The sequence below is a fragment of the Perognathus longimembris genome, chromosome 2 (genome assembly GCF_023159225.1).
Source record: "Perognathus longimembris pacificus isolate PPM17 chromosome 2, ASM2315922v1, whole genome shotgun sequence".
NCBI lineage: Eukaryota > Metazoa > Chordata > Mammalia > Rodentia > Heteromyidae > Perognathus > Perognathus longimembris.
The window spans coordinates 13,992,496-14,019,225 of record NC_063162.1 but is presented as its reverse complement, the minus strand read 5'-3'; the positions used below and the strand labels follow the sequence as shown (position 1 = coordinate 14,019,225).

At 43.5% G+C, this 26,730-nt stretch overlaps 1 protein-coding gene and 1 long non-coding RNA gene across 3 annotated transcripts in view; both read left to right on the top strand.

Moving 5' to 3' along the window:
• The window catches only part of Vti1a (vesicle transport through interaction with t-SNAREs 1A), a 312,552-nt gene that overhangs the window by 248,192 nt on the left and 37,630 nt on the right, over positions 1-26,730 (top strand). The window lies entirely within an intron of this gene.
• On the top strand, positions 283-26,638 carry LOC125346057. Its single transcript, XR_007209857.1, has 3 exons — positions 283-450; positions 15,428-15,432; positions 26,602-26,638. It is a non-coding gene; the product is annotated as an uncharacterized LOC125346057 (long non-coding RNA).

The window sequence follows — 26,730 nt, the reverse complement described above, 5'->3', positions numbered from 1 at the left end:
CAGAAATCCTCCTGTGAACATTTCCTTAAAAGATATCTAGGCCAGGCACTGGTGACTCACGCCTATAATCCTAGCTACTCAGGAGGCTGAGATCAGAGAATTGCCATTCAAAGCCAGTCCCTGTAGGAAAGTCTGTAAGACTCTTATCTCCAATTAAGCATCAGAAAAACGGAAGTGAAGCTGTGGCTTCAACGGCTAAAACATTAGCCTTGAGCAACAGAGCTCAGGGACAGCACCCAGACCCTGAGATCAAGACCCACAGCTGACCAAAACAATAAAAATACAAAAGACATTTAGACCACAGTGAAGTGCTACTTCACACTCACTAGGATACCTAAAATTCTTAAAAGAGGGACAATAATTTAAGTATTGGTAAGGTTGTGAAGAAATTAGAATCATTCCACTGTGCTAGTGAGAATGCAAAGTGGAGTACTCCTTAAAAAACAAGTAGTACCCTAAAATATTAAACATAGACTAGCAACAAGCCCCAACATTTCCAGTCCTGGGACAAATGAAAACATTCATCCTCACCAATGAAAAACATTCATCCCACCAAAGTTTGGAGAATATTCATAACATCAATACACATAGCAGTCAACAAGTGGCAGCAGCTCAAATGCCTGTGCCTAGATAAATGTGGCACATTATTCAGCCATAACAAGAAATTAAATGCTGATCTAACATGGATAAACCTCAAATATACTTATTGAAAGAAAGCAGACTAAAATTCATGCTTTTTTTATTTGTGTCTATTTGTCTAAAATCTCCAAATCAGACAAATCTATAGAGACAAAAGGTAGTTTGGGGTTGGGAATATGGCCTAGTGGTAGAGTGCTTGCCTCGCATACATGAAGCCCTGGGTTCGGTTCCTCAGCACCACATATATAGAAAAAGGCAGAAGAGGCGCTATGGCTAAAGTGGTAGAGCACTAGCCTTGAGCAAAAAGAAGCCAGGGACAGTGCTCAAGCCCTGAGTTCAAGCCCCAGAGTCAGGCCTTGCATATTCTAAGCATATTCTCCACTACTGAGCTATACTGCCAACTTTGGGATTTCACCCTGGAGGGGAAAATGTACTAGAATACATTGTGATCGTGTTTGTACAACTTGGTACATATGCTAAAACACACTGGGTTTTAAACTTTGAGTGGGTGAAGTCATAAAGCTATTTTTAAATGAGGGTAAGAGGAAGACATTTTGAGGTAAAACATTTTTAAAGGTAATAGAAGGTGATTTTTTAAAATACCCCAAATTAGGATATCTTAAATTACATCTGAATTTTCTTGGTAGAATGAAAAAGGGGAAATAGGTTTCAACTTAGTAGCTTCTGTCTGTTTCTCTCTCTCTCTCTCTCTCTCTCTCTCTCTCTCTCTCTCTCTCTCTCTCTCTCTCTCTCTCTCTCTCTCTCTCTCTCTCTCTCAGTTACTGGTATTTCTGGGTGAAATCTGCAGCAGATGTTGGCACCCAGCCACTACATACCTAGACTTACCTTTGTATGATAAAATGCCCGTTAGCAATGCACATTGAAATATATCACTTCAAACTTACTTTAAATTCTGTAGCAGACTAGTGAAAAAAAAAATACTTTAACTTGTGAAACATCAAGCAAGTTAGAGGAAACAAAGAAACAAATAGGAAATCCTTTCTATATTCTGTCCACGCCCCACTTTCTATAGTTTAATCTAAAGAAAAATGTGGAATTTCCTGCAGAGTGATTAATAGGCTAGCATGGTGACACACAGGAACTCAGAGCTTGACCTTGCAGGTAAAGGCTAACTGGTATGTTAAGTTGATTACACAATTTCCTCTAAATTCGTTGACAAGTGGTTTGCACAGTTGCCTTGACTTTTGCCCTTATAAATGCACATTTATAAATGACTCACTTTTTCAGCCAAAGCAATCCTTATTTTAGATGTGACATGTGTTAAGTAAACAGCCTGATACAGAATCCTGCCTTCCAACACGGCACAGCCAGGTCAGACCGTCCTTAGTCGCTAGAGGGCCCGAGTTTGGGGGCTTGAGGAATCTCACACGGCTTGGAGATGTGGCTGAATTCATAAGGCAGAAGCAGCCCCACACTGCTTCTCTCGCTCCAGTATTGTGAAGCATGCTAGCAGAATAAAGATTTGTTCCACAAATGGCTTGATCAAGGTAGCCAAATGGTTTTCAGTGAAGGACAGTGCGTTTCATTCCAGGGTTTTGTGCAGATCTCCTCAATTCAGAAAAAGTTTCTAGTCAGCATGTCTGTCCTCTGATCGTTTTCACAGGAAGATAAGGCAATCCTTTTATAGTCTAGAGACTTGAGTTTATTGAGATGTTTTTGTTTTACAGATGAACTACTTCCTTCTATTTTTAAGGGGAGAGTTACCCAAAGCTATGATAAATGAACAGGAAACACAAATGATAAATCAAAATGCCGTTTCAGAAAAATAGCAGTTTATTTGTAGACTTATAAGTCAGGCACACTTATTGAATCTAATGTATCCTGATTTGATAAGCGGAAAGATATTTGCTAATGTTGATTTAGCTGAGATCTATTCACATGTGTCTCTTCCTGAATGAGTTAAACATTTGGAAAATGAATTGATTTTTATTTGTATGTACAAAGATAATACCATTTATGCTTTCCAGATCTGGAACATGACAGCCCTTGCACTCATCTGGAAAACAGAACATGGCTAGGATGCAAGGGGTTAAATGTACCATTGTGCCATGGAAGTCTATGGAGGGGCCCCTGAAACGGTGTGCACACCCCATAGTAAATCTTCCTCACTCACGTTAGCTTGTACACAAGATGCAACTCACCAGTGTGTACTTCTTTCCAGAGATGACTTGTGCAGTCATCTTTGTCTTCATTTCATGCTTTCACTCGCTGGTCTCTACTCCTAAGAAAAGGCTTGGCTTCCACTCTCTGGCTGGCTGTGAGCTGCAGCAGGGACTGGAGCTGATCCCAAGGGTAAAGTGGCCTCTCCTTGTAGGTTGTGGGGAGCTGGTAACCATTAACTATTAACATCCCCGTCTTTCACTTCCTCCCCTGCTGGCCAACACCCGCATAGGTATCTGCAGAGCAGGGAGAAGGTGAGGGCCTCCTGAAGTCTTCATTTAAGCTTCATCTCTTGAGCCCAAGTTTCAGGAACTTCCCACCCCCATGTGGGAGACATGGGGAGACAGTGGGAGACTTTGCTGCTACATCTTGCATTTTCTCTTCCTTTCTTAAAAAAAATAGTGATAATAAATATTTCTGCTAGGCACATAGGAAGCAAGTAATACAGAAATCAAAGTACAAGACATCCCATGATGAACACCCTTCTTTAATATTTTACGAGACAAGTGAAACCCCCCCAAGGAGATATTTGTACCCTGAAGAAATCCAGATGCAGTATTGGGACCCGCCCTGTGTGTGTGCATGGGTGGGGGGCAGGGGAAGCATGTGTTTTCCTTTGTGGGTTTGTGTTTTTAACATTCCTAATTGCTAAACTTTAAGAAATGGCCAATATTCAATTCATGTTGAACTACAAACCAATGGGAATTTTGTGTGATTCAGACTCATGGCAGGGAGACAGAAGTCCCTTGTCCACTGCAGGAAAATCCAAAGTCAAGCTCACATCTTCTCTTGTCTGGCCCATGAGCTCAGCTTCAGAGTTGGCTTCCCTGCCTTTTTTCTCAGTCCCTTCAGTTCAAACCTCTACCTTCTTGCCACAACAAAGCTGACTAAAGTTCTAAAAAAAAAAAAAAAAATCTAAAAATAGTAATATACTTGTTTCCTATAGAGCACTCCCCAGATTGTCAGGGATGGGGTGAAGGCACTCCATTCCCTTCCTAACATCCCCCAAAGCTCTCCATGCCAGAACAAATATGGACCTAAGGTGTGAAGCAGCACCAGCTCATGAGTTGGTGGCAAAAGATTAGGCAAGGAGATACTAGCAAGACACAGAGCCCAGGGCTCCTCTGTTTATCCTTGACCATCCCCCTCTCCCCTCCTCTCCTGGCCGGCAGGGGTCCTCCTGTTCTAGTCTCCCCCATGCTTTTCTTCATGTGCACTTGGTTGAGATGCTCCCAAAGCGGGGAGACCGAGACTGTCTCCCTCTCCATTGAAGCACTTCCTAAGTACCCAGGGTATCGTTGCCTCCCCTCGGGGACTCTTCCTACAAGTGGGTGATAGTATGGCACTGAGCTCTCAGTGGTGGGTTCTGGGCCTTGTGGAACTGAAAGGTCAAAAGACCAGGGTCCCGTCTGGGAGAAAGGTTAAATTCGGTCAGTTGTGCAAGTTCATATTTGTTTAGGCCAAGAAAATGAAAGGCAACAAAATTCTGAAAGCAGGCAAATAATGCAATGTATGGGGAGAGGGGGTGGACATGGTTTTATTAGTGCTCGGTATACACTTGTAGTACTTTTTTTCCTGAAAGTTTTTCCTGTATAATCATTGGCCATTTCTTTATATAACAGTTCCATGGTTCCCCATTAGAACAATGGTTCTTCCCTATCTATAGGAGGATGTGCTCCAAGACCTCAGATAGGACTCAGCTATACAGTACTAGATAGCACCAAGCTGTAAGCTGTTTTTCTTCCTACGTTCCCAGGAGGAAGTTCAGTTTATAAATTAGGCACAGTAAGAAATTGGCAACCGTGACAAAGAATAAGACATATACTTATAACAGCACATTCTAATAAGTTGTTTAAAATGTAAATTGTTTATTTCTGAAATTTTCCACTTACTATTTCTAGGCCATGGCATAACTGAAACTGCAGATCAGAGAGAGAGCTACTATAATATCTTGTAAGTTTTTAAGATTGCTCTCAAATGAAAACATCACTCACCTTCTTTCCATATGGGAGTGTTTGGAATTTTGTTCACACACCAAAGTTTACCCATATATTAATTTTCCTCTGCCATCCATACACCTCCAAATACCAGAGGTTCTTCCCATGTTCACACAGCATAACCCCGCACCTACATTCCCAGCCCTAGAAGAGAGTGTTTCTAGCCCAAGATGGCTAGCAGTCATTCAGCCAGGCATGGACTTAATTGTACACCACTGTATCTGAAGTTGACTGTCCCTCACTCAGTTGCCCTTTAGCCAGGTCCCCCAGGTGCCCACATTCCCATGCAGGCCACACAGTAGAAAGAGATAATAGTCACAATAATGTATTGCAGCTTCAGATTTCATTTTTACAAATCTAACATACAATATTTGACCATGTGAGCATGCTGCTTGGGCCTCTTGCAGAGGCCCAGACGAGTGAGGGACAAACAGAGACAGAGAAGCTGTGTTGGTTTCATGGGAGACTCGGGCCAGGTTGCTCAGCCAACACGGAGAGAGCGATGGCCACTCCTCAACATTTGTTACACACACACACACACACACACACACACACACACACACACACATCAGAATCCTAAAACAAGTTTGCATTATTCCTGACCACCCTTGGGCCAGCATTAAGACTGAATTTCACTTCTGTGGGGAATAAAGGTATCATGATACAGGGCTGCAGATAACAAAACTCAGTGTTTCTACTCCATCTATGTTCTAGAAACCCTGTTGCACATCCTGTCATACGGCTAGGAATAGTTCTCTGCCCTTGCGACTGATAAATACAGTACGATCCTCTTAACTTCATTCTGGTGTCCCTCAGAGCCACGGCTCAGAAGTAGTGGAACACTCTTCACGAGAGGGGAGAAGCCGGCCCTGCCCTCAGGATCCTGGCACCTGTAGAAGAAAGGCTTTGTCTGATAAACCCTCCCATGTCAGTCACCTTTGCTGCTCACAGAGCGGAACTCTCTCTCACAGAACAAGTATGTTTGCCAAAACAGGGGGTGAAGTGTCTTGCAAGTCCACTTGTTCCAGAAGAAAGACAGGATAAGGGAAGTGGCAGAAGCAGTGATAGGGAAGGAGTTTTTCACACTAACAAGCGTGAACTGATCAACCTGACCTTACAGGCAAATGGAGAGGTCCTAAGAAGCACCTTGTGAACCAAAATTAACACAGCAAACTTGACTTGCCTTTCCGTTTTATAATGGAAAACTGTCCTAGAGAGAAAGTAATCATGAATGATGGATTTGATTTCTTATCTGCAAGACTCCTCTACTAGAAGTCAATGGAATCACTTTCCTGAAATAGAAGGTTGCCTGATAACAATATATATTAATCATGATTTCTCATTCTTACTATGCTCCAGTTCCTGGGCTGAGTATATTTACATGCTTAGTTCCTTGAATCTCCACAAGAACCCAATGGGGCTATTTCAGCTTACAGGTGAAGGAAATGAGGCTCAGAGAGATTCAACCACTTACCCTGCGCAGCCACGCAGGCAAGAGAGGAAGCCAGATTAGAACCAAAGCAGCCAGACATCGGAGCTTGCCTTCTGATTAATTCGTCCTTAGGACCCCACTTTACTTCCAATTTTTCCATGAAAGTGGGAAGTTCCCCCAAATACTCACTGAACATACCTCTGTGACAAATGTAAAGCAAACAGGCTGTTTTTATCATCTTCCCAATCACCCTTACTAGCTATAATCATTTTTATTTTTCTCCTAGGAACAAAATATAAGAATATTATCAACAGAGTAAAATTAATTTTTGGTTCCTGAAAACCTTAGTATGGGCTTTATTCATCTTTGCTCTCTGCTTAGAGGACTGAGTTGGGTGAAAAGTTCTTGAAGAGAGGAGAATGTGGCAAACTCAGGCTGTCAAGAAGTAGCCTGTGTCCTTGGACAGATAGAGGGGTCCCCACGTGTTGCCCTTTAAAAGGTTCCCAGGAGTGGTTGGCATAGTCACACCACCCAGATGGAGGGTGCAATGACAATGCAGTGCTACAACTGCAGATCCTGGGGCTCCTAGATCAACATGGAGGGGAAATACTGGCTCACGCCATGAGAGGGGAGAATGTGTGTGACAGCCCCTTCTCTCATGAAGAAACTGAGACCCAGGGGAGAAAGGGTCTTGATGAAGGACACTCTGCTAACTGTGGTGAGCATGGACTAGCACTTCTGCCTGAGGGCAGCCTCCTCCAAGCAGACAGGCCCTGCCCGTCCATCCATAGACAGCAGTGCCATCACCTCAGGTTAGTGATCCAGCGATCAGACTTGGGATTGTATTTAACCTTGTCCTGAGAAGACAGACTGCAAGAGAGGCTGCGCCTTTTTTTTTTTTTTTTGGTAAACTCAGGTGGTTAGATTCTCAGTGCAGAGCAATAAAAGCAATTTAAATTGACTCTACTTCAGTTGGACAGTTGGTGAGTCATCTACTCTAATACAAGGCCAATCGGACTTCCTCTAGACTTATATTACACAGCAGCTTCGGGGAGGTTGCCCAACAAGTTCTTTATTCTGAAAGCAAGAAGTGCTCTAGGTGACTATGTAGATGCAGAAATATTTCACCCACAAATGGCACCTGTTACTCTAAGGCACCTTGTTTCATTAAATCCACTTGGACAGAATTGGGGAAATCAAGCTATTGTTTATGTAAATCCCTCTTTGCCAAGAGTTTATCTTGGGGAAAATACTTTTATCTATTATGCTTTAAATAGATCTTAATCTAAATCTTGTAGTTAATTAACTTGAAATTTTGGAAACAGCCACTGTGTAACCCAATTAGCAAGACTAGTCTTTATTGTCAAATAAACCAGCCAAAGCAGACTCACGTTCTGATGGAACGAACCTGACTTCAGTTTTTTCAACTTAAATAAAAGTGTTCATTCATGGCCCAAATACAATTTCTGATCCGGTCCTGCAGGAGGTGGGAAATGAAAGAGGAGGTCAGGCAGGCAGACTTGTGGATCAGGGAGCTTTAGGAGACAGGAGCTGCTACTGTCAGAACATCTCCCTCACTAACATCTTTGTCTCACAAGATTCAGAAAAACCACATTCTTTGAAAATACATGAGGAGAGGGAAAGGTCATGGACAAGGTCATGACCCCATTGAAAGTTGAGAATATCCTAAGTTGGGGGGGGGTTGTTTGTTTTTTTGCTCAAGGCTAGCACTCTGCCACCTGAGCCATAGTGCCCCTTTTGGCCGTTTTCCATATATGTGGTGCTGGGGAATCGAACCGAGAGCTTCATGTGTAGGAGGCAAGCACTCTTGCCACTAGGCCATATTCCCAGCCCCTCTTCTCTGCTTTTGACTCTATGGGAGCTTTTATACCTCCAGGCAGAGCAATTTAGTCAAATGAAGAAGGCACTTAAGGAATGAGAGGGCGAAGAGCTAGCTGCTCAATGCCTGGGTGATAGATGTAGTCCCCGAAGACTGGTTTGGAGCCAACAATACATGTAACAGTGGAGGATCTAGAAACTGATTCTTTTAAGCTTCCACTGTACCTCAGTCTGAAGACCTCAAGAAAAATTCCTAAAGGCACTGGCAAGAGGCCAGTACTTCCACCATTGCTTTCATAGCAACAGTGGAATAGCAGAATCTTGGAAGCAACTTCCCATGTCCATCAGTTCTGGGGAGAGTCACCACAATAGAATACACTATAGAAGTTAAAATAATGGACCATACACACACATGCACATCATGAAACTATTACATCGATGGAAAAGATGATTTTCAAAATGCTACATGGAGAGTATTATGTGTATTTATTGGCACATAAATAATGTGGTAAAAGTATTAAAAAAAAAAAAAAAACAGGGACAGAAACCAGCTTCAGGGTTAGTGGTTTCCTGGCGGGAGAGATGAATAGGGAGGAGGCAATCAACTGTATTTGTAGCATGTTGTCTTTTCAAAAGAGCAGTGCAGCCTCCGTACTATTAAATAGATTATTGTGTTTGGGGAGGAAACAAAGAGACTGATTTTGAATTACCTACCTTGTACATAGTCCTGGCAGGAGAAAGGGCTTCAGAGTTTCAGGCCAGGCTTTGGTGGGAGAATAAGGGACCTGTCCCTTCCTCCCGCTGCCCCAGCTGGAGGGTCAGGAGCATTCCAGTGACATCGGCTACCCCCTAAGACTCAACAAAGCCATCCCTGATTTTTAATGACATTTGACAAAGTGTGTGCATGGACGCTCCTGTAAAATGGCATTCATTGGTGCTTAGGAATGCATAATTTTATCAGGGTCTCTGTAATTCGATATTGTGCAATAGAAGAAAAAGCAAATACTACTTCTTCCAAGGCAACAATAGCCTTCCGTGCCCGGCTATCTTTGAGATAAGGGAGGTTTCCATAGACACACACCTACCACAGGGGATTGCTGGAATCCACATCCAAGAGGAAAACGAAAGTTCCCTAGTTGGTTTTCCCCTAGGGTTAAGAGTCAGCATAGGACTATGTGTTTTGTTCCCTTCTTTTTCTATTGCTTCCTGGGTGTTTGGGTGTTGTCCTCTGCTTTGTAACTGTAAGTGTGGTTACTGCAAGTTTCACAGTTTTGCATAATAATGTCAATGTTTTGTTTGGTGCTGGGTGTGAAATACTTGTGAAAAGGAACTAATGCTGTAGGCACCTTTCTACTTAAGGACTGGAGATGAATTTGCCCGATGTGTAGCTTGTGTTTCAGTAGAGGGAGCCCTGATGTGTTCTTCACAGAGAGCAGGCACCCTTCTTGAGGGCAAACAGTGAGCCTGGGTCACCTCAGATGCTACACCCAGCACTTGTAGGCACACAGTAGAGCTCATAACAAGCCCCTGTTAGCTATTAGATAGAGGGATAGCCATGTCCAGTAATTACTAGGAAAAGAACCTACGGTACCTTTTCTTCCTGAGCTTCTAATCTTCCCATTCCCGGATGCTTACAGAAGCACCTGGGTCATAGAAAAATGCACGGATGTGATGTGGCATATCAGGAGTGGAGGACTGGCTGAACCAAGCTGTGTGTGGCTTAGGTTGAAGTATCCAACTCAAGCTTTACAAAATCATCCAGTAAGACCAATTGCCTAGGCTGTGGGGAAAGCTAATTCCAGTACTGTGGGTTTCATTTCCAGAGAATGATGGCCAGTTCCCAGACAGGTTAAGAACTATTCTACTAGGTACTCATTTTAAGACGGTCCTTAGAGGCCTGGGAATCTGGCTTAGCAGTAGAGTGCTTGCCTAGCATGCAATAAGCCCTCGGTTCAATTCCTCAATACCACATAAACAGAAAAAGCTAGAAGTGGCGCTGTGGCTCAAGTGGTAGAGGGTTAGCCTTGAGCAAAAAGAAGCCAGGGTCAGTGCTCAGACCCTGAGTTCAAGCCCCAGGACTGGGGGGAAAAAAAAGGAGGAGGAGGAGGAAGAAGAAGAAAGTCCTTAGGGCCAAACTCAACGGGGAACACCTGTAATTCCAGCTACTTGAGAGGAGAAGGTTGGAAAGATCACACTCCAAGGGCAACCTAGGCAAAAAAAAATAGTGCGACCTGCCCCTTTCTTCCCCCTCCCTAACTCAATGAATGAGCCAGGGGTGATGGAGTTCATCCACAGTTCGAGCTATGCAGCTATGCAGGATGCCATAGGTGGGAGGAATTCAGGCTGACACCAGCCCCAGGCAAAAACTGAGGCCTTCCTTTAAAAAGGACTAAAAGTAAAAAAGGGCAAGAAGAAAATGAAGTATCTACCAAGAGATATTGGTCTTTGTCCATGAAGTAGTCAGATTTTTAGACCTAGCCAACTCTGTCACTGTACTGTCTTTATTTCATAAGCATTGGTACCTGGTTACAGTGCACTGGTGAGGTCCAGCAAGGACAGCCTGGAAAGGGAACAGAAAACTCAATGAAGCAGCCTCCCCCTGAAGAGGAAGATCTGGTGGTAGGCAAGAGCCTGGAGACTTAGGGGTTGGTGATAAGCACATGACTTCCATCATTTTAAGCAAAGGTGGTCCACAGAGTGTCTTCCATTCAATACACTGCCTCCTTGAAGTCAGCCCTGCTTTCTGCTTGACCGTACCACCAAAAAAGTCTGACTGATTGTACATAATCATCTTTCATGCAGATCCTCTTGGCATCAAGACTGTGTGGCTTTAAGAACTCTTAACCCCATATCTCCTGTTGGAACTCATGTCCTCCAATGTTTGTGGATGTTCACCCCAAGAGAACCTAGGCTCAATTCAGGGAACTATTTTTATCTTATCCATGTCATTGATTGTAACCTGGTAGCATGATTAGGCAAAACCTTACTGTTTTAATGTTAGATAATTTTTATGTGGCAGCAAGGTGTGCACCTTGAGAGACTATTAGAAACATTGTAAGAGCTAAAGAGAGAAAATAATACCAGAGTAGAGACAAGGGCAGAGAAACTAAGGATAATTATCCCTAGGAATGCTGGGAGTGTCCTTGTAGAAGCTTAGACTTCTCACCCTTCACATTTGCTTCTGAATACCTCCCAGGGCAATTTGAGGTATGGTCTTGTTTATTGTTATAACCTGAGAGAGAGAGAGAGAGAGAGAGAAAGAGAGAGAGAGTGGGTGGGGGAGGGATGAACAGTTATAAAACAAATCAACTATTTTGTATTCTGCTGGACTCTCAGGAAAGCCCTTAAAATATCATCTGTTTCTTCTAGCATACATAGTTTCGTTAGAAGCAATTACAACCACCTCTGTAAGTAGGACCCATAAAAGGGTATCTCTCCAGTGGAATGAAGCAATGGAGGAAGAGTCTGGGAGTCCTCGCGCATCCTAGAGATTTTGCATTTTAGAACAGTGCAATAAGCAAGTCTCAGGGAAGGGTAATTTTCCATACCGTGTACCTGAAAAGGTGAGCTGCAGATCTGTTCCTGCTCTCCTTGGTTACACACTCACTTTAAGTGTTTAACTTCTTTTAGATAGTGGCCCTTATGCTCAAGGAAGCATTTTCATGGTGGTAAGAAGACAACGATTGAGCAGCATTCTCTGATGGGTACCAGGTACCATAGTCTTATCCAATGAGGTACCAGGGGAATGACTACTAATGTCCCAAAACATCTCTTCAGCAATACAGTTCTTTTAGCCTAGAATTCAGAAAAGGCAAGTCTCTCTAAGTTGAAAAGAACCAAAGTCTGAGTGGATCCCATAACTAGGCATAGGCAACAGGTACCTATGAACCACAAACAGATACAGAGAAGCCCTGGCGATACCCAGGAATGAGAAGTTGCAGGTGTTGATTACCAGTCACTCCACACTGTGCTGCAGCAAAACCACCAAAGGAGCCACCAGGACCAAGTCTAGTCTGGCTTCAGCCACAGCCTCCTCCTTTGGTGTCTCTTGGTGTCTATTTTCCCTGCTCCTTCTCCTCTCAGTCCCTTCTCCAGGTCCCTTTCTGGGGCCCAAGTGCACTACTTGGTAGCATTATTGGCTACTCAGAGGTAGGGCTGCTACCTAATTACAGTGGAGTCTCTGTCTCACCTGCCACAATTGCTGAAAGAATAATACAGATCTCATCACTGTATTTCTGTTGCTCTAGCACTTTTGGACCTTTGTTCTAGTTGAGAAATCTGAAAACACCAACAGTGTGATTCTTGCTTTGGGAAAATGTATCTTGCCCCTGCTATAGCTGTCAGAGTTTCGTGAGAGCCCATTTGCTTTTGGTAAATAAACGTACTTCCGACTCAGCATCCCCTCCAGTTGGCAAGCCATTGCCATCTTTGGTACCACACTGTCCATGTACGGTAGTATCACTCTACTGGGAAGGAGAATGCTAGTACCTGGTTGGTGATCTGCTGTTTATCTCCTTCAGCCTTATTGCATGGGATTTTGATAGCTCAGCTGTCTGTCTTGCTTTTGGGGGTAGCTCAGGCTCTTTGGGTCTTTCAGCTCGTTCAAATGTGCTCTTTTTTTCCCTTAATAATCCCTTTTTCTGTAATAGAGATCCATAGTTTATAGACTTTGAAACCATATGTTACATATCCAGTAAGATGTGGCCTGATTAAAATTTCTTAAGTTGGATTTATTTAGACATTGAGAAATGCACCTTTAAAGGATTCGGTCATCTAAAATAGCTGCTGCAGTAGCAAGAAGGTGGGACCATGGGCATTCTGCCTGTAACGTGTCTAGAGTTGCAGTGCGTTATCCGCTATTCGAGTCAACAACTTACCTTTGAAAACACAATGCCTTTGCAATATATATTAGAGAAGCGGCTAAGAAACCTCTCTCTCCTGAATATAAAAATGATGCTCCCCTTAATCCTCAAATCAGATAGAACAGATGTCCACAGTTACCTTTCTCAACTCTGAAAAGATACTGAGCTTGGGTTTTGGTTTTTATTTTTTCCTAAATGATGACTTCATGCAAATTCTGGGACATGTTTATTTTGCTTAAAAAGTGAGCATCAGGGCCTGTCTGGTATTGTGTCATTAAGACTAAAGCAGGAAGATCACCTGAACTTAGGAGTTCAAAACTAGCCTGAGCAATTTAATGAGACACCCCCTCCATCTCAAAAAAAAAAAAAAAAAGTGGGCATTTTCCCACTAGGATAATGATTTGCTCTTGAGACTAAACCTATATTATTATTATTATCTATAGGTCTCATACTATATTGTGTGGTATTTGCAAGGAATTTTTTCATCATGTTTTTCATTAGCCATTCGGAGATATAATGTGGCAAAGAAAAATACCTGTTATTCTCTTGGTATGGGAAAAGAAACTATGCGAAAACAAAAGAAAAAGACAATGATGCACACACACACACAGACACACACACACACACACACACACATACACACAGAGAGAGAGAAAGAGAGAGAGAGAGAGAGAGAGAGAGAGAGAGATTTATCTTCTACCTTCAGAGTAGATGTAGCCAGAAGCAGCATAGGATTATTCTCTGTGAATATATGTATAGGAAAAGAATTCTTTATTTCTGTCTCTCCATGGATGGGGAAAGCCTCAATTTCAGCCTACATCCATAACTTTGTGGGGCTTACAAAAGAGAGAGAAAATCCTCCCAGGAAAGAAGCCCTGTAGGTTAGAATGAATCAACTCATCAGAGAATTTCCAAACATCTTTGCTGGGTCAAGTCTAAAACTGTAAGAAGAGAGCTGTAGAACTGCAAAGGCATGAGTGTAGGAGCCAGGAAGAGACCAGAACACACACAGTCTGCTCTGACTCCATGTGACCCCTCCCATCCCCAATATTATGTACTTTATTTATATTTAGCCAGTTCTGGGGCTTGGACTCAGGGCCTGAGCACTGTCCCTGGCTTCTTTTTTTTTTTTTTTTTTTTCCCTCAAGGCTAGCACTCTGCCACTTGAGCCACAGCGCCCCTTCTGGCCGTTTTCTGTATATGTGGTGCTAGGGAATTGAACCCAGGGCTTCATGTATACAAGGCAAGCACTCTTGCCACTAGGCCATATCCCCATCCCCTCCCATCCCCAATATTGTAGAAATGTGTACACTGTATATGTTCTTGAAACACTGTGTATTGTATATATGTCTACCTGACCTAGGGAAGGGAAAGAAAAACAGGGTGTAAGATATCACAAGAAATGTACACACTGCCCTACTATGTAACTGTACCCTTTTTGCACAACACCTTGTCAAAAAAATTGTGTTCAATTAATAAATAAATTTTAAAAAAAAAGAAATGTGTACACTGGACCACAAGAAAATCAGATTCAAATTCTGTTTAGAACACTTGGGTACAAGAAAACTTTGGGAAAATGTTGAGCTCAAAGCAAAAACATTAGACATTCCTTAGGAGAAACAAGCAGGGGGGATGGGGCTATTTACTTCTCAGGAAGTTATGACATCTCATATGTAAAGCATGCTCATATTTTTGTTATTACTTGATTTAACACCCCAGGAACTTAGCCCAAGCCAGCTGTGATTCTCAAGTTGCCCTGCTCATTAAAATTCCCCTTTCAATTCCGAGTCCCTTCTACCATTACAGACGGTTGCTTGGCCTATTGTCCTTCACTGTTCTGTATATATTTCTGGAATGTGCCTGTGTAGTGCTCCCAGAAAGGTTCTTTTTAATGGCATATTTTATATCAAGAAAAGTAAAAGTTCATTGTAGACATTTTGGAGAATTATGAGAAGTACAAAGAAAAAAAATACAAGGCACAACAATTGTGTTACCTGTGCATTGTGCTACGGCGAACAACTCAGTGGTATGAAGCTACTGTTGGGTAACCACTCACATGAATCCTGCCGATACCAAGGGCTGCAAAACCTGACCACCCTGTCCTCAAGGACCAAGGCAACATGTCCTTTGTCCCAGAGCCCTGGCAGCTGACCCAGAACCTAGAATGGAGCAGGTAGCTGGCACATGAAGTATTCATAAACCTGGGATGTCCAAGGAGGAGGAAGGCAACAATGTAGGATGATGGGTCTAAGAAAGAGGAACTATGTCTGTATTTTTAATAGAAACTATCAAATATATTTCGCAATTATGAGCTTTCTCTTAAAATGTCAAAGATGTATTTATAAGTGGATGTAAGGGATGGGGCTCCTAGAAGACTCGTAGACTCTGCTCAAAGGATGTGCTTTGCTTGTCGTTGGGCAGAGGCCATCATCAGCCACAGGTAGGGCTATGCTGCCCTCCTTCTGCACTTGATACAGGTAGGGTGTGATATAGAGGAGGAGCGGGGAACCTACGAGGGCTTGGTACCCCTGTCCTGGTAGTGCACTAGGCCTATCTATAGACCAAAGGTCCCTGTGCAGAGCAGCGCCAATAAACAGATTAGAGCTGCCATCCGTTAATCCCCAAACAGTTTTCTGTCATTTAATTAGAAAATTCATCTTATTTTGCCTCCAGGCCCTGAAGCCTTATTGCATTTGCACATATTTCAAAATGTTTCAAGTACTGACCAGATAACATTAATAACTATATTAGATAGGCAAATGCTTTTAAACAAAAAAAAATAAACATACTTGTGTGTGTGTGTGTATGTATATATATAAAATGTTAATTCCGTCTGGAGCCAAACAGGTAATTTTCCCTTCAGCATTTTTTTCAGTCAGCTAAGACAGGTTGGCCTGGGAGAGCAGTCAGCCTGTCTGCAGACTGGCTTGACTTGCATACCAGGGCCAGGGTTTCCTTCAGAAACAGACAGCGGGATGATCTGATTGGCTCATGACCAGAGAGAGCATGCTCACAAGGGCCTCTTTGATGAAAGGGTTCTTGGTAAGTAGTGTACCAAAAGCAGCCTGCCACCCTTCTTTTCAAAGATACCCATTTAGAGTCATTCCCAGAAAGGGAAAAAACAGCGAGAAAAAGAGAGAGGGAGGGGAAGTGAGGGAGAAGGAGCTGAACTGCAAGATTACCGCAAGAGTAATTATGCTCCCTGGCCTAGAGAAAGGGGGCAGTTATTACAAGTAAACTGCTGGATGTTGAAGTAGCTGGTTGGCAACTCTGCAAGAACATAAGGAATGTGCAATTAAGCTCATTAAAACATCATCATTATGCTTATCAATCTTTTTCCAAAAGAGGTGGGGTGGAGCCGTGCGTTATGGCATGACGGCTTCTGCAGATAAAGATCCCGGGCCTACCTCGGTTGCTTCTCTCGGCAGACAGAATCGGCTATTCAGGTCCACACAGCATTTACAGTTAGGCAGGCTGGCTCCGACAAACCACTGGAGTGGTGCCTGAACTCTGAGGGAGGCATCCAGTTGGCTGGCTCTGCCCGGCGGGCATGCTTCCTTTTGACGTGATCTCTGTCAGAAAAGTAAACCTTTATTAAACACCTATAATTCAGCCAACATTGGTGTTCAGGAGAATTCAGAAATCCCTGAGTATTCTGGTGAGTCCTGCTTTCTTAGCTCCGTTAGCCATTCATTCATAACAACAGATACCTACTGAGAGGTAGCCAGGTGTTAAGTACCCCACTAGGTGCTATGAGTACAAAGGACACAGTCCCACCCTCTTGCATGTGCCAGTGATATGGAACTGCTACCCGCTTGGGGGGCAGGGAACTCCAGCACACGCAACGCGCCCAGGAAAGGGGCCTCTCTCTCTAGCTCTTTGGTTTCACTTTTTTTTCCTTGCTTTGTGGTTGTGACTTTCTAAATGACATTTTTAAGGTGAAAACTATTTATATTTCTTGTTGGAAATTACACGAAAGTGTAAAAGCAAAATAGAAATCATCTGTGAGCCAAACACCCCCTAAAATACCCACGCTACCATTTAGATGAATTTTCTTGTAATCTTTTGTTCTTGGTTATAGCAAAAAAAAAATTTATGAAAGTTGAATTACTGTTTTCTTGTTCCACTTAACATAATGCAAACATTTTCCATGTCATTAAATGTGCTTCAAATCACTGTTCGAAATGTCTGCGGAGTTTGACTAATCTGGTTTTGTTTTGCTTGTGCTGTATTTTTCTTTTTGTTTGGCATTGGCTATAGAGCCCAAGGCTTTACCCATACTAAGCATGTGCTGTACCATGAAGCCACTCTGCCAGTCCAAGTTTAATCATCTTTTATGGCTGGAAGTTTTGTTTGTTTATAATTCTCACCATTAAAAACAACAATGTCCTAGGCATCAGTATATATAAACAACATATAAATGTTTTTTCTTCATAGTTTTTATATAAATGTTTTTATCATTATAGTTATTTGTGAATACTGTAGTGCTGTCAAGTGAAGGAAATAAGGAAAGTTACATAATACAAAGTAGAGTATAACTTTAGGGCCCACACTGTGGCTGAACAACGCTGGAGAACAGGGAGTCCCTTGGAAACTTAACAGAACACCAGTCTCACTGAAGCCAGTGGTCCAGTCCTGAGAACCATGTTCCTGAGGTCTGCCCAAAGCTCCCAGCTTGCACTTGCTTCTGCACATCTGTACAGAGGGAGCATCGTTTTCTCCACCAGCTCAATGTTGGCAGCCTCTATCACCCGTGTCTACTGCACATCTCAAGTTCAAGTTCAGTGATCTGCAAACGTTTCACCTGGGTGCCCATTAAAGAGACAGATTCCTGGCCCCCATCCCAGACCTGCTCAGTCAGAACCTGTGAGGCCGGATCCAATAATCTGCATTTTAAAAAATGCACCTCAAGGCAATTCCAGGGCATAAGTGTGCAAGACCAGCATTGCAGGAGGAAGCCCTGGCCACAGCCGCAGTGCTGAGCGCACAGCGGTCTACAGTGCGGGCTCCTGGGAGAGGTGTGTCTCCGACTCCAGTCTACCACTCTCTGCTGTGTGGCCTTGGGCATGTTACTTTGCTTACTAAGTCTGCTTCCTCTAAGAGGAAAGATAGTACGGGAGCCCTGCAAGGCTGGTTGTAAGGACTGAATGAGGTGCCAGCTCTCAGTTAAGGTTTTTGTACTTCATATTGTTTGTATGCAGCATTTTTCTTTCGAACACTGGAGCCTGGAGGATCTCCCACGGCCTTCCAGCTAGGTGGCAAATGAGTTCACCATTGAGACCCTGCTTTGTGAAAATGGCCTCTGAGATGAATCTCTTGCTCAGTCCCCAGCCAGCTACCAGAGGGGAGCTGCGGGGTGGCATCTGATTGGTAGAAAGGCATCCTTGGTTGAGAGCCAAGTTAAGCCAAGTTAAACCCGAGGCAGGCTGATGTGGAGAGGTGTGACTGGAGAAACTCCAGGACCCCAAGGGCTGGAGGAAGCAGCTTGAGCGTTCATTCCTGGTTTGATCGGGTAGTGTAAAAATAGACCCCAAGGTCTTCAGATGCAGAATGCATTCTTAGGTTTCACTTATTAGCTGTAGTTAAAGCCAAAGGTTCATTCCACTCCAATTGTCTGGGTGGATCGTTTTCCTCCCACTGTTGAAGTATCAAGTTGTGAGCTGCTAATAAACTTAATAGAATCCATTTCTTATTCCCCGAGTGCGTTAAGTTCATTCACGTGCACTTCTAAACCAACGTTCAGTGACACTGCGTTAGAAAATACTTTTGTTAGAAAAGGACAACAGACATAGTTCAGTTGCAAACCACTTCTTTTAAAGAGTCATCTTGACAGACACTAGTGGCTCATGCCTGTAATCCTAGCTACTTTAAGAGACAGAGATCTGAGGATCACATTTCGAAGCCACTCTGGGCAAGAAACATTCATTGTAGGCTTCTTATCTCCAATAAACTACCAAAAAGCCAAAAGTGGAGCTGTGAATCAAGTGGTAGAGCACTCGCCTTGAGCATAAAGCTCAGGGACAGAGTCCAGACCACACACACACACACACACACACACTTTTCTCTTCAGTTTGCATTCAAGGAATCCTCCCACCGAGCCATAACACCTACACAAAGCATGAAGGAATTTTGATTAGTTGGTTGGAGAAGCAGATTCAAAGGAACTGAGTGCTTCTCTATTCCCTTGGCTCTCACCTTCATGCTCACCTCATCACAGTGAACAACCCGGTCTCCTCCCTGTTCCAACCATCTAAGACTACCCGGATCCCAAGACTGGGGTCACATGGGGACTGATCAACCCCAGAATTCTCAGAGCTCTTGGTGATTGTGGATGCTGTAATAAAGCAAAACAAACAGAAATGCACTTCTGATAAGTGACCAAGGAGCTTGCCATGAGGAGGACGGTGTGGCAATGCTGCAGTCATGTCAGCCTAGTCTCAAAAGGCCAGAAATAAAGAGGAAGACCAGTAGAGACACAAATGGGACACATAGACAGAAATCTGCAGGAAGAAATAGAAACCTAGGGAGGAGGAAATAGATACCTGAACAATTTTGAGCTAACCTTGTTCTCAACTTTAAAACCATAGTGTTGAGACTCATCTTGTAGAATTATGTTTGTGGAATGTTGATTACTGGTGTGTATGAGTTGGGGTGGGGACAGTGATGAGATTTTCGTTTTTACAAAAGCCAGAAAGTTGTAAGCAATCCAGATGTGTGTTGATCCGTGATATTAAGTTCCCATAAGTTGACTTAAGAATGCAGAAATAGTACACAGAACTTTGTCTGCCTGTTCTGTTTTAGTGACGGTTGAAGCCAGTGTGCACGCAAGCATTAAGGTTTGTATTTTTAAGGTCAATTAAAAAATGAAGACAACCTCTTACTAGGACCCCTGCATACCATATGTTTGTCTTAAGGAACCTGCTGGCTTTTTAGCAAAGTGGTTGTGAGATCTTTGCTCTTGTGCAAGGTAAAAAGCTAGAAAATGACACTGCCGGGGCCCATGTTTGCTGAAGTGATCGTGCTGAGATTGTGTGGGATTTATCTCCCGGTGCGATCAGCCTGGCCCTCTTAAATAGAGCTGTCTTAAAAACACAGATCTACTGGCAAGATGTGTTTTAATTTAAGTCTAACAGCTTTAGGATTACCCTTTAAGACTGCATCGGCAGGCCTTTGTACAAACAAGGAGCTTACACAAAACTCCCATTATGGTGGTGGCTTGAGGGAGGGGAAAGCCTTGTTTGGTTGATTGAGTTATGATTGTTGGGGAACAAATAAGGGCTTTCTTTCCTTAAACATAACATTTATGTCTTGCTCTCACTAATAATGCCACATTTTCTTTAAAGAAAAAAAATATTTGCACAGCCTGACGTTATTCTTAATGTCAATGGCAATGTGTTACCTCTGGGTTGAAATCCAGTTTTAATCCTATAAGCTAGAAAAATAAGTTCAGTTCTCCACAATTGAGTTTCAAAACTGTTGATTCTATTGCAGAATTTCTTACCAGTGCCAGGTTTCTTTTTCTCTCTTCTTCTTCCTTCTGGATGGATATAGACAGATGATAGATACCTACCTATGTGTGTATATGTACATAACAATTTTGTTGCTATAAGGCACAGTATTACTTTGTTTCCTAAACACCTATCCAGTGAGCGCCATAAAATGTTGCCATGAGCTGTCTTCCTCTTGATGCTCTGGACAGAATTGTACTTCTCCTACCTTCTTGTCTAGAGAAGTTAAATGGCTCTTCTGTGACCACTGTTGTAGTACAGATATTACAGTGTTATTTTCCAGATTTCATGTAGAGTTTTTCATAAATAAAATAGACTGGAAAGTCCCGATGCTGGTAGATGTGTGCTTCCTGCTGAGGGGTGACCAATCCCTTATCTCATAGCTGCTGCAGGCCTGGTTTCCTGTAGCTTCAAGACACCTTTTCTGCAGTCGATCCAGATGTGACTCTGCAGCTGCAGGGCATAAAGGCCAGGCCCTCAAGGACCAGAGCAGTGAAATTGGAGGTGAAGGCAGACGAAAGTAGGCCGACAACTTTCTTCTCTCCTGAAGGGAAAGCTGAGAGTTACCCAGAAACAGGAAGGCAAAGAGAGGTCCCTACAAATTGGAATAGGATCCATCATTAAGGCTTCTTACAGTGAATTTGAAATTACTTTGGCCCTGTGTTAATCTGAGTGCTCTTTGAGTTTGCCAAATCCATCTTTAAATGCAGTTAGGTTCTGCAAGTATATTTGGGCAGGAGATTTGAATTAGGATGTTATAACTTCAACAGGACTCATTTTAATCATCTGATGTGGCATTTAAAAAATAATCCTAGGTCACTGTAATTATGCAAGAGATATGTAGTCATTAGCTTCAGTATTCCACTTTCTCATTATTATGTACCCGGAAGAGGGTTGTCGAATATGAGGCTATCACTGGCTGGAAGTGAACATTTTCACTTGAAATTGTGCCTACCCCTTCCCCAAGGCCTTCAGAATTGACATAGGTCCTGGGCAGGTGCAGACAGCTGTGCCCTTTGGGGGTTGGGGTCACAGACCAACCCAACAAAAGGATCAATTTTTTAAAGTGTAAGTGACACAGCTAGAGGGTATTTTTGTATAGCCTCGGTTCCTGCCTTTAGGCACCAAAAACACAGTACCCCAGTAGCCCTTACTACTTGGCACCAGGCATCTATTAGCAGTGCCACATTGGTGAGTAGAGAATCAGTGAGTAAGTCCCCGCCGGCGCCGGCCTTGATCACGAGCCTCATGCCAAGAGTAATTGTACATGCCCCACCTGCAGGAGGTGGCGAGGCCGAGTTCTTTTTGTGCTGTTGGTGCTAAGAGCATGTTCCCCTGCTTTGTGGAAGCAAGAACTGAATTGATTGCCCTAATGCAGTTAGGACTTTGCGTCTCTGAATTATGAGACTTTCCAGCCCTGTGTTTGGGAGGGTTTTGTATTATATTGTGTAATAGAATATGTTTAGAACCTGTTTCATGAGTAAACCTCATCTCAGGTGTTGTTTTAGGAAAATACCCTAGAGGGTCACTGAGGCCTTCAGCCTCCCTCTATTACCCCCATTCGATACCCAAATCAGTGATAATCCTGATACCAATCAGATACTGGTGCTATGCGCTGTCCAGCCATCACCCATTCTCCATAGATAGGCTTATCCACCTGATTCCTGCCACAGTACTCTTTCTTGATGGCAGCATGCCAAAGGTGGGGATCGTTTCAGGGCAAGCAAATAGGGAAGTGGAAGGAAATATCTTACATAGTTGCTATGGTAGTGTCTCCAGTATCCCAAGGAGTTACTTAGACTCCCCACTGACTGAAGTCAGCCAGCTGCCTTTGGTGCTTGGTGCTGCCCTGCACCATCGGATATGCCCCCCCCCCCCCCCAGAATCCTTAGACTTGGGATCTTTCCTCTTCATTGCCAGCAATTCTTGGATGGGGTCTGCCTTCTGTGCTCTCAGTCGCCAGCCATTTAATCCCAGTCTGTGCCCGTAGAACTCGGTGTGTGGGTCATTGTGGTCAGCTGCAGACAATTCCTGATTGCACGATTGAAGATGACTTGTGGCAAGGTTAGTCCAAGTCAGTGAACAATGCAAGACTTAGATTTTGAGAATGATCTGTAGTTGGGTTTGGTTTTAGAAAAGTACTTTACCTTCCTCGTGGTATTGCTAAATTTGGTGTTTAACAGGTTGTTCCCATTTTTTTGTTTCCTATAAAATGCAGTAATGAAAAGTGGAGTAATTTAGGGCATTACAAATAAGATCATTTGTACTCACACTGTTAATAGTCCTTTGGATAAATTTATATTTAGTCATTGTATATACATATAAACATAGATTTTTAATTATGTTGAGGATTGTTCATTTTGCCAGCTATTACCATCATTGTTCCACATCAATTAATTTGTGCCACCAGCATCATTTTTGTTGACTGTGGAGTACTCAGTGTTGTGCATGCACAAACACATTTGGAAATTACAGTTACTAACAGTATTAGAATGTACAATCTTTGCATGCATGTGTGTACATGTGCTAATCTTTCCTTATAGGTAATGAGGGTTGCATTGCTTAGTCACTTCACATTTTTCCAAATGAGGCCAAGTTGCATTCCAAATGAACTACATAAAACCTGCATTCCTACAGCAGTGATTATTCCCAACAGTCCTGGCTGGGTAGGGTAATTCCCTCTCACCTTCACTAGCCTGATAAGTGAGGGGGAAATGACATCACCTCCTTTGACCTGTTTGGGATTTTTTTTTTTTTTGTCTACTAGTTAAAGTTGCCAAAACGTGAACCACTTCTATAGCTCACTTTGTAAATTACTAGTTCATATTTTAAATTCTTTTTTCTATTATAATGTCTGTCCTTTTGAGTATTACACTTGTTGATTTGTAATTCATTGAAAATACTCACTGAGCATTTATTATGTGTTAAGCACTTTTTTGGTTCTAGGGAAACAATGGTAAGAGAAAAAGCAAATCAGGATAGTTTCTGACCTTTGCATAATGAGGGAGATGACCTTAATCAGATAATCACACCAATTTGGAGAGTAAGTATGATGAATGCTGAGTTTTCACTGTGCAAAGGACTGCTTGCGAGTGATTCTCAAGCTGTAGTCAGAACCTCCTGAAGGACTCGTGAAGATAAAGCAGAGTTCCCGACGCCATAGGTGGGGCTAGGGGCCTGAGAATGTTCATTTCTGGCATGTTCCCGGATGGTGGTAATGAGGCAGATCCCAGACCACATCTGGGAAACCTCTAGGAGAAAGACTTCCCCTTCCCAAGGAGGCCACAGCGGGCTTCTGAAGAAGGGATGCTGGCATCAGGCTGTGAGGACATCCCCTGAGCGCTCCTTTTCTGGCAAAGAGTTTGTGCAAGAGTGGGGGCGGAGGGGTCGGCAGAGAGCAAGGCGGAAGTGGGCCTGTGCATTAGAGGCGCAATGAAGTGGATGACGTAGGGCGTGGAGTCAGGGTCAGACCTGGAGATGGAGAGTGGCATGCTAAGGAAATGTTATTTTTAAAGAAGAGAAAAGCTAAATGCCACTAAGAGATGGTTTATAAACAGGCTCCAATATAAGTGTGCATTTAGGCCTTAGGTAAAGGCTGTGGCCGCAAGCCATCCGTGTTCCTGTGAACATCACCTGAAGAGACAGTCACTGTGTTCAAGTTAATCGTCAATAAAGAGATCGGGAACTAGATTCCCAGTGGAAGGGCTCCAAAAGAAGAGAGAAATAATTGCTTCTAATTAACAAAAAATGCCCAAGAGATCCTATAGTCCACATTGTGAGTCTTGCCATAAGAGAGGCAGTGATGGCTTTCAAAGCAGTGCCGGGAGATAAGTCCTTCTTCTTCTTCATGAACTTTTCTTAGTTAGCTGGGGAAAGGGAACAGTCTAAGTATGCTACTAGTCCTCTTCTAAGCAACTGTGAGACTGGATAGTGGCAGGTGAAATGGATAACAGGGCGGCCATGAAAGGAGTGAGCTAAGAAAAACTCCACAGCATTTGGGGTTGGCTGAGAAAGATGAAACTTTTGCATTCAGGGTTCTTTCACTATTGCTCCATGTATAGGAAATATTCTTAAAAGCAGAATTTAACAGCTACTAATTTTTTTGTCCTACAAGTTCTATTCTTTAGGGGGAAATGATTGCCATGAGCTTCCAGATCTGTGGCTGGAACTTGACTTTTCAGTCCACGTGGAAGTAAGAAAAACAGTAACAGTACCTAGCATTTATTGTGTGGCCACCTGTTAAGTCAGGTACACAGAGTTAACCTCTCTGTGGGTCTTATCTCCTTTTACACAGCAACCCTTGGCTATCTGCTTCCTTCGTCTGCTGTTGCAGATGGCAAAACCAAGACTCACAGTCACGTAGACACTAAATGAGGATTCTGGGATTTGAGTCCAGATGGTCTGGTCTCAAAACCCATACTCTTCACCAACTGGCTATTTGCTTCCCAAGACCCTTCTTTACCTGGGGCAGCAGGTAATTGCAGACTTAGTGCAGAAATACATGTGTGCTCAGTACTAAATATGAATGATTAAAAGCAAAAATAGAGCCAGGCATTGTGATACGTGCTTGCAGTCCCAGAATGCAACATGTTGAGGCAGGAGGATTGTGAGTTCAAGGCCCTGAACTTCATAGTGAGAACCTGTCTCAAAAGGGCTGGAATTGTAGCTCAGCAGGTAGAGTTCCTGCCTAGCATGTATAAGACCCTCAGTTCAGTCCTCAGAATGGGGAGAAAAACAAATCAGTCCATATTGTACAAAATGTATTTGCCCTTGTCCTGTAGACATGGAGCCACTGACCAATGTCAATAGAATACAGTAGAATGGAGGGAAGTCCCCCTCATGTTTGCTTGAGGCTTCCAGCTACAGGGGCTGGCCTGCCTGCTTGCCTTGTTCATTCCTCTGACTCTCTATATTCTCCCAGTTTGCATTATTAACGATGGGAGGAAACATAGTTATTTGAAACACAAACTCCATACAAGACTCCGGGAAATCGTGTCGAGCCCAGAATGCTCTGAGCCCCCAGCCCCTTCCCAGGACCAATCTTGTCATCAGGCACCTTCGGGGAAGGTGGCCTGCAGACGTGTGGGTGAGTCCTGGTTCCTTGCTGAATCTAGCGAAGGAGAAAGCCAAGGGAGCAGCTGCAGTGTAGGGTACAAGGCGTGGTGTCTGCCTAGGGCCTGCTCTCCCTCAGCTGTCCCCATGCTCTGTGTCATGTGATGGGAATACTTCACGCCTCCTCACAGAAGTAGGACCCTTCCTTCTTGCATTTGCTCCCCTTTCCTGGGACTTCCCCTCCACCTCAACCCCAGGAGATGGGTGGCTCCGGGACAAGCCAGGCTTCCCTGGGCACCTCCTTCACTCTGGGGACATAGGCACATCCTTTGGTGACCTGTGTGGCTTACTGCTCCCCAGCAGATATTTGAAAGGAGAGTGAAGTGATTTGCATAATTAAAACAAATTGCTTGATGAGTGCGAGAGCCATTGTGATAGGATAATGGGATGATTTAGATGCTTGTGAGACAGGGGGCCTGGGAAGGGGGCCTGCCACCCTGGATGTGTAATTACTGCTCCACAGACTGAGGGAAGATAGCAGGACATAACAGTTATCTCTGAAAGAAAGCATGAGACCAAAATAGACACAGCTCTTCACAGATCCCCCGTCTCAGTGTTTAAGTGTGTGATACAATTCCTGAAGCAACTACTGGAGCACAGAGACCCTTCAGTCCCGTGACTGTCTGTAGTTTCCCCACCTAGGGGTTTTCTCCTGCATGTGTCCACCCTCTACCTGTTCTGGAGGCCACAGAGAAAGCATCTTTCAAAAACAGTTCCGATTTCAGATTAAATAGGCACCAAAGAGACATGAAACTAGCAAACTGAGTGCAACTGGTGATCCTATGCAGGACAAAGGTGGGAGAAAGCAAGAAAATTGGAACATGGTGAAGACAACCTACAGAACTAGAGTAGGGCCTCAGACTTGGTGCTAATGTTATAGCATTGTTAAACTCCATGATTGGCTAGATCTGTGGTGGAATGCAAATGGACATGACCTGTGCTTCCAATTCTCAAATGCTCCCCAAGGCCATGTGCACTGATGCCGAGGGATAAAATGCTAAAGTTATGTAGCCAGTAAAACTAGTTCACAGGGCTGGGGATATAGCCTAGTGGCAAGAGTGCCTGCCTCGGATACACGAGGCCCTAGGTTCGATTCCCCAGCACCACATATACAGAAAACGGCCAGAAGCGGCGCTGTGGCTCAAGTGGCAGAGTGCTAG